The following is an 11,960-nucleotide window of genomic DNA, read 5'->3' on the forward strand; positions in this document are numbered from 1 at the left end:
AAGTCATGTTCTTGCTCCCACCCAGGCTCCATTGCCAGGCTCTGATCTTCCAAATTATCACCCTGCAAAGAGACCTTTAACAAGGGCTGGCTTGTCTCCTCTGCTGGGTCTCCAGCCATTGCTTCAGTGTCAGAGCTGGAACTCTGCACTTTCCTGCCTCCTCACTAGAATCTTTCTGCTTCTGATTCACTCCTTCCCCTCACTCCCCATCCCTCTCCTCTCTTTCAACTCACTCCATCACCAGCACGTTTTCACTCAGGAGGATCTCTCCTGTGGTTTTTATTGCCAGCCCATGTTGTCCTGACATGAAAAGCTAATTAAAAAGGAGACAACTTCTTCTTCAGAGGGGATTGAAGACTGCAGCCATGTTCTCAGTTTTATGTGGCATCAGAAATTGCCAGAAAAACATAAATCATAAGAATTAAAGCTGATTTGCAACAGGCGGGGCTTCCAGTTCCTGGCACAACAGCAACACATTTGAATTTGGCTTGTACTGAATGAGAGCCCTTCTCACTGATCCCACTGGGTAGTGAGAACCAGTCTTGGAGAGGCACTGACAGATGTGAGTGGCAACAAAAGGGCTGAGGTTGTGCCCCACTCCACCTTACAGCCTCTTCTCAGAGAAGCTGTATCCTAGAGATTCAAACACATTCTGCTTTTTCATCCTGCTACTCATTGTTTTAACTCCACCAAAGGCTGAGTTCATGGGAAATGAAGTTTCCCCCTTGCTGTGCATATTTCCAACTCCAACTTACTTTCTTCAATAAGTCTTTGTAAAAAACCAACAACAACAACAAATCCATCTCCAAACAAACTTTGCAGAACAAATAAACAAGGAAAGTCCTTGTTGCTTCCACCAATGACTGCACAGGACTGATGGAGAGATGAGACAGTGCTGTAACTCCCTGAGGGATGGCTGATGTGACAGCTTAAGCACGGCAGGAGGAAGCAGAAGTGGTGTTGAGAAAAAAAGAGAGAGGTTTCTGCAGACAGGAGGCGGCCTCATGTCAATGCTCAGACTTGCCCTTGCCAACAGAAAAGGAGATTCAAGAGCCCTGGAGCTCTCAGCTCACACCAGAGCAGAGCTGCAGGGCTGTGAAATCCCTGAGGACAGAAGGAAGAGACACTTGCCTGCAAACAGCTTTACTGCACCCCTTGGAGCCTGGGTGAAGGTGGAAGAGCTTCAGAAGGTGCCATCTGGCTGCTCTGGCACTTGAGTTGGCATTGAAATTCAGGGGAAACTTAGGCAAAGTCTCAGGCATCACCTTCTCTCTCCTCCCACATTCCATGACACCCCACAGCTGAGCCTGGGGAACAAGCCCTGGGCCCTGCTGACCCCATTCCCTCCCTGCAGCTGATCCCAGGCACGCCAGGGAAGTGGTTTGGCCCCTAAATGAATTCTGCCTCTGGTACCCAAAGCCCTGAGAAGCTGTAATTTGTCATTCACCACAACTGCTGCTGCAGACACAAAGCCTGGCCCACAGGCTCAGCTGAACCTTCTCCCCTTCTCCTGGGATCTCTCCATCCCTTTCCTCTCTCAAGTACCTGAAGTTAAAATAAAAATGGTAGGAACAAACTCTGGGGAAAAACACCTCTATTCAGATCAATGGATTTCATTTTTACAGCAGCCTTAAAAGTTTCCTTTTTCTTTAACAACATTTGTTTTGATTTTCTTTTGGTTTTCATCATAATAAAGTTACAACCTGAAACAAGGGGATAAAAAACCAACTTTCAAGCAGGGCTTTTCTTAGTTTCTCTTCTCACTTAAAGCTGCCGCAATATTTAGAGTTGCTAAGATAAGGAAAAATTGCCCTTTTATTCTCACAAAAAGCCTGTTTCAAAGAATCAGCATTTTCCAAAGAAAAATGGTTTGTTGAAATTTCCTAACAAGTGCTTTTTCCTGAGAGCACTGAGCTTAGCCCTGCCAATGCTTCCTTTCCATGTGGAGGGTGTGGATCCCCCTCAGCCCTCACAGGAGATGTTGGTGGCTATCAGGTCAGATAAAGTCTACATGAGTTTTGGAGCAGGATTTTTGTACTGGACTTCCAATTTTCCAGAGACTTCTGCAGATGTAATTTTTTTCTGTTCACTTTTCCCCCTTTCTTGAGCATTATTTTTACCTCCATTGTGACCAGCTCCAGCAGTGGTGACAGCCCTGTGTCCCAAATCCCAGCAGGGATGCTGTGCTCCCGCAGCACGTTTCTCCTGCAGACACGAGTTATCCTCCTGGGTGTAGGGTGGAACAGACACCCCCCTCTTTCTCTCAGCTCTAGCAAGAGCCTGGACATAGTCAGGCTTTACCAAAACAAACTGCAGACCTGTCCTTGAGGCTGTGAGGGTCACTCTACTACTGCTGTGGTAGAGTGGGAGCTTCTAACTCCAGCTAAAATTCTCCCTTTTGGGGTTTGGATAAGCTCGGAGTGGCCAGGCCACATCTTTCCCGCAGGATGATCAATACCACAGTCCATTTTAAAGTGCTGGAGTGTGGGAAAGGATGGGACTGAACGCTTGGAACAGCCTCGCTCCCCTGCCCAGGCCCTGCCTCCTGCCTCCACGAGCGGCTGCTGGCAGAAGATGGAGCCAATCTGCAAAATGAGCATCTCCATGGAGATAAGCTGGGAGCGCGAGAAGGTCAGAGCCAAAGCGTCAGGAGCAGCAGAGGAGTTCTTCAAACTCCATTTCCTTCCAGAGAAATCACTTGATGGAGATTTGTTGAACGTGACACCTGGCTGCCTCGCGTTGCCGGCTCAAACGAGGAGACAAAGGAGGGAGCTAATTGTTTCCAATGCGTTCAGGTTTAATATGGTGTGGTTTTAATTAGGGCTGCAAAGGGGAAGGGAATCAATTACCTCCACAGGGGCAGACACCACTGGCAGGTGATGCTGTGTGGAGAAAGTAACAGTGGCAGGACGTTGAGGCTCCCTGAAGGGAAAGGCCGGGGTGCTCCTTGGGGAGTCCTGTGCTCCAGGTGCTCTTGGTGGCTCCAGGGAAGCTTGCCAAGAAGTGGCACTGTGACACCATCCACAGGACAAGAGCAGGGGGAAATGCTGCTGAACCAGCCTGCCTTGGGGGTGCCCTTGTGCCTGGGGAAACTTTACAATCCCTTATCTCTCGCTACAACTCCCTGGAAGGTGGTTGTAGTCAGGTGGGGGTTGGTCCCTTCTCCCAGGCAACAGCTGACAGAATGAGAGGACACAGTCTTAAGCTGTGCCAAGGGAAGTTTAGGTTAGATGTTAGGAAGAAATTCTTCACTGAAAGAGTGATTGGGCATTGGAATTGTCTGCCCAGGGAGGTGGTGAAGTCACCATCCCTGGATGTGTTTAAAAAAAAGCCTGGATGTGGCACTGGGTGCCATGGTTTAGTCGATGAGGAGGTGTTAGATCATAGGTTGGACTTGGTGATCTCAGAGGTCTTTCCAACCTCATTCATCCTGGCATTCTGTGATCCTATGGGATCGTCTGCCCTGGAGAAGGAGACAGACACACTTGACAGAGAGCTCTGTGAACATCCTTTCCCACAGCTCTGGTGGGATCTAGTCCCCCTCAAGACACCCTATTCCTTAATTGAGCAGGACTGGGGTAGCCCATTAACTACTGTGTGGTAGGTGCTTGGTGCCCTGTCCTGGGGGAGAGGGAAGCAAAGGCACTTTCATGGTTTGGATACAGATCTCTGGAGAATTCTGTGCTTGTAGTTGCATGCCAGGGATCTGGAATTGAAGGGCTGCCAGTGAACAAACACAGCAATCCCAAGGACTCTCAGAGAAGCAAATCCCCGTGGCACAGTGTAGAGACAAGCACACAGACTGAGGAGCTGCTGCTGCTGCTGAAATCTTACATTCAGATTGTTCAGCAGGGTGAAACTGAGGTCTACAAGTAGCTCAATCTCATGCCTTTAATGAGAATTATATTTCCTAAAGGAAGCAGCCAAAGTCCTTCAATTCAGTGTAATATTTTGCAAAAGCAGAGAGATCTCAGGATCCTGCATTCTCAGAACCCTCAGACTCAGTCTTTGCCAGGCAGAAATCACAGCTCCTCCAGGTCCTTCAGCAGGACACTTTGGGAAGGGTTGAATTTATTCTCCTTGGTTCTGAGTGACTTCAGTGCCTGTTGACATCCACACTGCAGAGGTTTCTCTGCAAGGCCTAAAGGGATCAATTCAGCTGGCTGAAAATAAGAGCAGTAGCTCCATCTGAGGGGCCCTACAGCATCCTAATACCTGCCTGGTATCCCTATCTGGGGTACTTGATGTTTCCCAAAATGTACTGGACACCTCTTCTTAGCCAGCTGAAAACAGCCAGTGCTTGGCCAGTTTGGGGGATGTTTGAAGCAAAAAAACTTGTTCAGTTGTTATGCAGGACAAGGGCTGTACAATGCTGCAGTTTGAGGACAGAAATGATCTCCTAGAATTAATTTGGGATATTTTGATTTTGAAGTTGGAGCTACATTAGTATATGGCACTGTAAAGCCAGAAAGAATAAAATATAAACAGTATCCATTAAAATAAAATGTGAGTACCAAGTGGGTGCTAAAGAAATATATCCAATGGTGAAATTCACCTTAAACACGTAAGATTGACCTCAGGCCTTCACTGACAAGAAGAATTGAAGTCTTTTTCACTTTGTGCCTTTCTATTTTTTGTATTTTGTCAATGAATCTCTGGAAGATGCTGTTTATGGACAAAATGCAGCATGGGTCTTGAAAGATTTGTTAATCAGAACTACCAAATTCATAATTACCTTCTGGGCACTGAAATTGTTTGGCCTTACCAAATAAATGAGAATAACCACCGATTATTGTTTTTGGAGAAAGGAAGAAAACATGCACATATGAGAAAGAGAAAGATAATATAAATGGCCAGAGATGTGTTCATGGAGAAGTTTGAGTGGTCAAGTGACTCATTTGTCTGAAAAAAGAAACATAATTTTCATATTATGAGGCACTCAAGCAATCAGTAGTGCTTTCACTCCAGCACGATGGATGGACTTCATTTGTTTCCCTGATCCTCTTCTGCCACTGCCTTTTTATGGAGCAAAGGTGGCTGGATTTTACCTCTGTTCATTTTAGTTCAAAAATAGGAACTCCTGTTCAGCAGAAATTACTGACATTTAATGCCAGTAAGAAATTTGTAAAGACCTCGAGTTTTTAAACTTTTTCCACTTCTGGGTCAGAACACCTGATACACAGATGCAGCCCTACAAGGAGTTTTAGGGGCTTTTTATACTGTCCCTGAGGTTTTTGAAAGGTGTTTAAACATGTCAACTTGCCATTAGAAACTCTCACCATACCCCAAAAATCCAGCCAGCTGTTCCAGCAAACCTCATCCACAGGTATGGGACAGCCAGCCTGGAGTGCAAGAAGTGTCACAGCCTTCAAAAAGGAAGGTCTTTGCACCCACCTGCTTTTTAAACATGGGAACGGCCATCTGTCCTTACTGCCGTGACTTTCCTCAGCAAGAGGGGTCAGAAGCAGGTGCTGTCAAGGTGCTGCAGCCCCCAGCCCTTGGCTCCCTGCTCCTGCAGGACCCTGCAGTGCTCCAATAGGAGCAGGGTTAAACTCTCAGGCTGCTGACTTGGGGATTCCTCTCTTTCCCATTTCCCAGCTTTTGCAGATTTTTCCCCTCCTCTCTTCCTGTGATGATTTATGGGGGGAAAGTACAATTCTAAAATGAATAATTGATATTCTTTCAAAGCTATCTCCTTTACTCTACTTGTTCTCTTAATTTACTCGGTTTATAGCAACTGATGACAGAAGCCTATTGTTTTGCTGAAACATTAACTTCACAAAGTCATTCTGCTCCCATCTGCAGCACTAAAATTAATGATTCCCTCTGCAACATCTGTTTAATTAACTATCGGCACCATAGAAGAGGCATCCAAATACCCCAGCGACTAAATCAGCCTCAAATTAGGGAAATACGATGTTAAATTGTATCAGAGAGAGGCAGAGATTATCCTTTGGAGTACTGACACTCATTAGCCACCAGCCACCCCATGTATCTTCTCCATGAAGAAGTGTCAGCAGCTCTTAGCCATAAAGTTTTCATTTAAGGGCTGTAGTCACGGGGAGGAGGAGGGGGTGGAGGGATGGGAGCCAGCTGAAACCAGCGCTCCATCATCTGTGCTGACGGATCTGCTGCTGGGATGAAAGAGAAAGGTGAAACTGTGCTGCCACTGAGCGTTGCCATCGTGCTCTTGGAGTCTTGTGCCAGCTTCCCAAATGCCTGACCATTCCCTGCAAAGACAGCAGGACTCACTGGGAAAGCTGCCACTGAGAGCAGGAATGTCCAGGGATGCTGCTGGACACTCTTGGCTACCCAGGAAGAGAGAGATGGGGGAAAGCAGCTCTAAGGGAGGAAGAGGGGAGGACAAGAGATTTGGATTTCCAGTCTCTGAGGTCCCCAGGGGTAAAAAGATTCCTGGCAGACCCCACTGCTGATGTAGCTGCATGGCCAAATTTGTATGAGCAAGGCACAAAATAAGGGGCTGATCCAAGAGTTTTTGGGGAGTTTTTTTGACTCTTTTTCCCTACTTTGAACTCCCCCTTATGTTGCCGTGGCAACAAATGCAGCGTGAAATTGCAAGTTTGCAAAACACACTCAGTCAGCAGCAGCAGAAAAGCAGCTCCAGCAAAGGGAAGGGAACAGCAGCGAGGTGGGAGATGGGCAAGGAGGGGACCTGGATCCCACCACTGCCTGAGGAGAGGAGAGGAGATGAGAGGGCTGGGTGGCTGTGGAGGGACAGAGCAGGCAGGGGAGGGACGGTGGCACTAAAAGGGAGGTGTTAGGTGTAGCTCAGATTCCTGCTCTGTAGTTATTAAAATACACATCTCCACCCACACAGTCTGCTGCCTATCCAGAGGTGTTACCTCGGATGAACTCTCTCCAAAAAGGGAACCCTCTGGGGATTTTCACCACTTCCCAGCAAACTTGGGAAGCGTTAAGTTGTTCACTTTAAAGAATGAAGCTGAACTCCTGGAAGCACTGAAATAACTCTGAGGTTCTTCTCTGTGCATGAGCTCAGGTCAGGAAAGTGCATCCACTGAGTCCTCTGGGGTGAGATTTTTCAAAAGCACACTGAGCCTGAGGCTCAGTGCCCACAAGGGCCAGATTTTCATCAGAGCTCAGTTTCCATTTAGGTAGCTAATTAATCTTTGCAAATACCTCAAAGTATCTAAACTGCATCTGCAGCTGTGATGTTGCCCTGAAGAATGGCTGTGGCTAAACTAAAACTTCACAGTTTAAAAATCCATTCACTCCTTCTTGGGAAGAGTGCTGCCTTTCTTGGCAAAACTGAAATTTCTGATTGCTGTTTTTTGGCTTAAAGAATCAATGCACATCAGAAAGTCTGGTCTGAAATCTCAATCTTTACATTGCCCTCAAATCAAACATACCATAAGTACCAGGGAAAAGTAGAATTTAGCTCCTTTAAACCCTTATGAGCTATTCAAAGACAACGTGTCAGCACACTGGGCACATCTATAAACGATGAATAAATTTCAAGAGGAGTAAGGAAAAACAGGATAAATAAGGCTGCTGTGAGACAACAAGCAGAAATACCACTCTTGATTCAAGAGGAGCTGAAGTCAATAGACATTATTACTCTCATATAAGATCTGTGTCACCCTCAATCTTCACTTACAATAAGCAGATTTTCACCCCTTCCTTCTCATCTTTTCCCAAAGATTCTTATTGTCTCTGTGTCTTGACATTTTCTCTTAGTGGACAACTCCAACCCCACCAATAATTCAGGGCTTTCAAAGGTTCCTTTCCACAGTCCTTCATTCTCTTATTTCCCAGCAAAGATGCAGTTGTTGATTTGGCTTGGTGTAAGGACAGCCAAGGGTTCTATGTCTCCATGGAAGACACTCCTGAACATTTCTTTTAATGAATGTTCAAAGTGGATTTGTCAAACCTTACTCAAGTTCAAGACAAGTCTATATAATTCATGCAAGAATGTTTAAGACCGTTACAAGAAGTTTTGACTTGTTTGCTTTAAAAGTTAATTCAAACTAACACGCTCAGGCATCCCTTTGTAGCCATGTCCTGTGGATGCTTCTGGCTCAGGACAGAATTTCAGATGACTGACTCAATTAATAAAAGCCTGCCTTGCTGAAAGAGGCTCCTGTGTGGCTCCAGCAGGAGGAAGAGCTTCTTCCCATGTGACAAATATCCCCATTTGTGAGGTGCCCACACTCCAGCACGCAGGGAAGCAGAGCCAGGACCTGCTTTCCCAGCGCTCGTGTGCTGAGGTTATTGGCAGAACTCTACTGACAGAGCATGTAGAGAATGTACCAAACCACATTTAAAAGTGTGACATGAAATTCAAAAGCAGCCAGGGGAATTACAATGCTCTGGAGCAGGATAAGATGCTAAAGGAGCATGAAACACATGCTATGCTTAATGTGATTTTTTTTATATAAGACTCTTTCCTTTCCAAGCTTGCCAAGGAGTACATGGAGCTGTCAGAGTACAACCTCAGACATGAGCAGGCATGGCAGGAATGGTGAGATGGATCCAGAGGCAGAGCCAGGCCCGTTTATGCCTCTCCTGGATAAGGGAGTTAGGTGAGCACAACACACAGGAACCACTCCACATACAGAGAGATGAAGAACAAAAGTGTTATTCCATTCTCCCACCCTGGATATTACTGATAATGCAGTGAGAAGGAAGATAAGGAGGTTGAAGGCTTCAGAGAGTGTCCCTGGAATAACCAGTGCTGGGAAATGAGGGATCAATATTTATTTGGTAAAATGGCACATGGCTCTGAAACTCAATTGGGTCTGCACACACAGCCAGGAGAGCAAAGGCACTGCCATGTTGTATTTATAATTTTAAACAGGTTGGTTGAAGTAATAGTTGGAGAAGATATAAGGGGAAAAGGTGTCCCAGGACTACATAACAGATCAGTGCCAGAGCTGGGAATTGATTCCTGAGACTCACAGTCCTCAGCCCATTATAACAAAACCCACTGAACACGAGGAGTCTCTCTCTTTGCTATTATCCTCAAGGTTTGGGTTTATGTATTTATTATTTACCAAACACAGAGGAATGACAAACAGAATGAGAAACACAGAGCACTCAAAAAAACTCATAAAGTCCTTTTCATATCTTTAATCAATCATGACTAGTGTGTCTCCCATCCATTTTTTTTCAGTTTAAAATAGAATAAAGATGTCCTTTCACATCATAATCTGTCTCCAGGCAGCTGTGCTCCTTACATCAGCACAATGACCCAAACTGCAGGGCTGTATTAACAGATACCATCTAGGCTTTAATGGAGTTCAGCCACTGGGATTAGCTCCCTGGAATGGAGTTTGGGCTGTCAGGCACTGCATGCAACTGCGAGCACGTTACAAGTTATAGGCATCAGTTCTTTCTAAGTGAGAAGCCATTCCAAATTCAAAACACTTCAGGCCTAATAGCAGGAAATTATTTTGATGGATCCCCTTCAATGGTTAAAAAAAAAAAAAAAAAAAAGAGATGAGGAGAGAGGGTCAGGCATCCGATGAAAACAAAATCATATCTGTGCTTTTTTTCTCTAGTTCAGAGCAAAGCAGGAATGTGGATTTAGATGTCAGGGAGGGAACAAATTGTGGAAACGTAGGGTGGAATGAGAAAGCTTTGCAAACTACATTTGAAAGGAGAAAGGGAAATTTTGTTTGCCTGTTTGCGTCAATGTGTACTAGACACATCAGTCTGACCCAGCAGACATTTCTCTAAGAATCCTGAAAAGTCCCTTGCAGCTCCTTAAAGTGTTTTTCCAAATTGAGTCAGGAGTTAATTTTCATTGAATCAGAGAATAATAAACTGACTTGTGTTGGAAGGGACCTTAAAGCTCATCTCATCCCACCGTCTGCCATGGTCAGGGACACCTTCCGCTATCCCGGGTTGCCCTGTCCAACCTGGCCTTGGACACTTCCAGGGATGGGGCAGCCAGAACTCCTCTGGGCACTCTGAGCCAGGACCTCGCCACCCTTTTTTCCCTTAGCTTTTGTATTTCAGGGATGTCCAATATGGGCATCCTTAACAAGACCCAACTTTTCAGACAAGAAGACACTCAGTGCTTCATGAAAAGCAGGTCCTTTCTAAAAGTGTTTGTGCTCAACTACACACTGAGAGTGCACTCTCCAAAAGTGTTCAGCATCTGAAAATATCTTCCATTTGCCCCTTTAATCCTTATCCATGATCCAGGGCTAGAAAACCCCAGAGGAGAAGAGGCAGGGTCAGAGTTCCAGTGATGAACACTGACAAGCTGAGTCACTGGTGAGTTGCATCCTATAATCCATCATTTTTAAACCTCTCTCACCCAAGAGCTTTCTGTGGTGTCAAGCTGAGTCATTTCTGCCCATGAAACAGGGAGGAAGGGAGGAGAACCTTATTTCATCTCCCAGCACTGTGGCCATGCACCAATCCTGCTGCTGCCCCATTTTCTCCACAACTGTCCCACTCATGCCCAGCATGTGCATTGGCCAAGCCACCATCTGACATCCTTGAGAGAAAAAAACTTCCCCAAGCCAGCAGAAGAGTCCCCTAAGGAAAAGGGACTGAAAACAAATTGAAAGCAAGACAGACAAACCAAAAAGCAGATTTTCCTTTCAGCACATTTCTGGAAGAGGAGGGGAAGGAAATCCCTTATGGGCAGAAACCTGCACTGCCATTGGATTTCCAGCTCAAGTCAGAAGCCCAGGGAAAAGACAGCTCTTCACCAGCAGTCAGGAGGGACTGCAAAGACAACAAAGCATCTTGTAGGCAAACAGCACAGGGAGTCATCAGGGACTGCCTCATTAGTCAGACAGCGTTTGCACATGCTGATGGCTGAAGGCAAAATACGACCTTAAGTTCCATTATCACACCAAACAATGTCTGCCAGTGCAAGAGGGGAACAGGGCAGAGCAAGTGTACTGCATGAGATGTGAAAGACAGGGCTTTGATGGTGCAGCTGCAAGTGGGGATGTTCTTGGTTACCATCTCTAGCAGGTGGTGGCTCAGAGTTGGGACCCTGCCAGGTACTGGAGAAGGGCACTCTGGAATAAACATGGCCTTCTAAAGAGCTTTCATTCTAAATATCCAAAATCTCCCAGTGCATGAATATCATCAACAGACAAGACAGACCAAGGAGGAGTGTGATGGTACTAGATTTGCTGCATGTCCAATTCTTCATGAAAAAGTCAAAGCAGAAACTATGACAGACTATGGAGGGAGGGAGTGTTTCACAAAAAGCAAAGCATCCAGTCCACTGAGAACTGAGAGTGCTCTCAAAGTCCCTGAAAATGCTCTCTCCACACCCACTGAAGGTGATATTTGTCTTCACACAGGAGTGAGCCCTGAGTACTCTTGTATTCAGAAAAGAGAGTGTGACTGAAGTGCTGGGAAAAGCTGGGTGCTGGAAACCTTCATAAAGATCAATTTAATGGGCAACTCTGCTGTCTTTTTCTGGTTTCACATATCACCTGGATGAGTCTTCCTTCCAGCACTCAGAAATAAATGAAACTGATAAACATCCTACGGTTTTCCATGAGATGACCCAAACTTGTTTTCTTTTTGCCTGAGGAAAACAAGGGCACTTTTTATATTTGAAAACAGATTTAGAGTAAGATTTCTCAAAGGAACAAAGATGGCTAGATCAGGTGAGTTTGGCTCTGCTGACCACATCAGCAGAGCTCTGTTTAAGTCTCTGAGGGTTGCAGATGTGAAGTCCTCTAACACACATTCAACCCCTGCATTTTCTTACTTAAGACTAAATGCATCAATATAATAAGGAGAGAAATTATAAAGAGAGGTTTAATCTCACAGAGTGAATCCCAAAGTTCAGAGGACGGATTTGTAAAGACTTCTTGTAAGTTTTGTCATCAGTAACATTTGCATGTCTCTTCTTCTGGGTCTTGACATATTTTACATCTCTTTTGAGGGCTTGAGACATAGGAAGAACAGATTTAATGGGAAGCAGCAGCCTCCTGCTTCCA

Source organism: Vidua macroura, chromosome 21, assembly GCF_024509145.1.
Source record: "Vidua macroura isolate BioBank_ID:100142 chromosome 21, ASM2450914v1, whole genome shotgun sequence".
NCBI classification, from domain to species: Eukaryota; Metazoa; Chordata; class Aves; order Passeriformes; family Viduidae; genus Vidua; species Vidua macroura.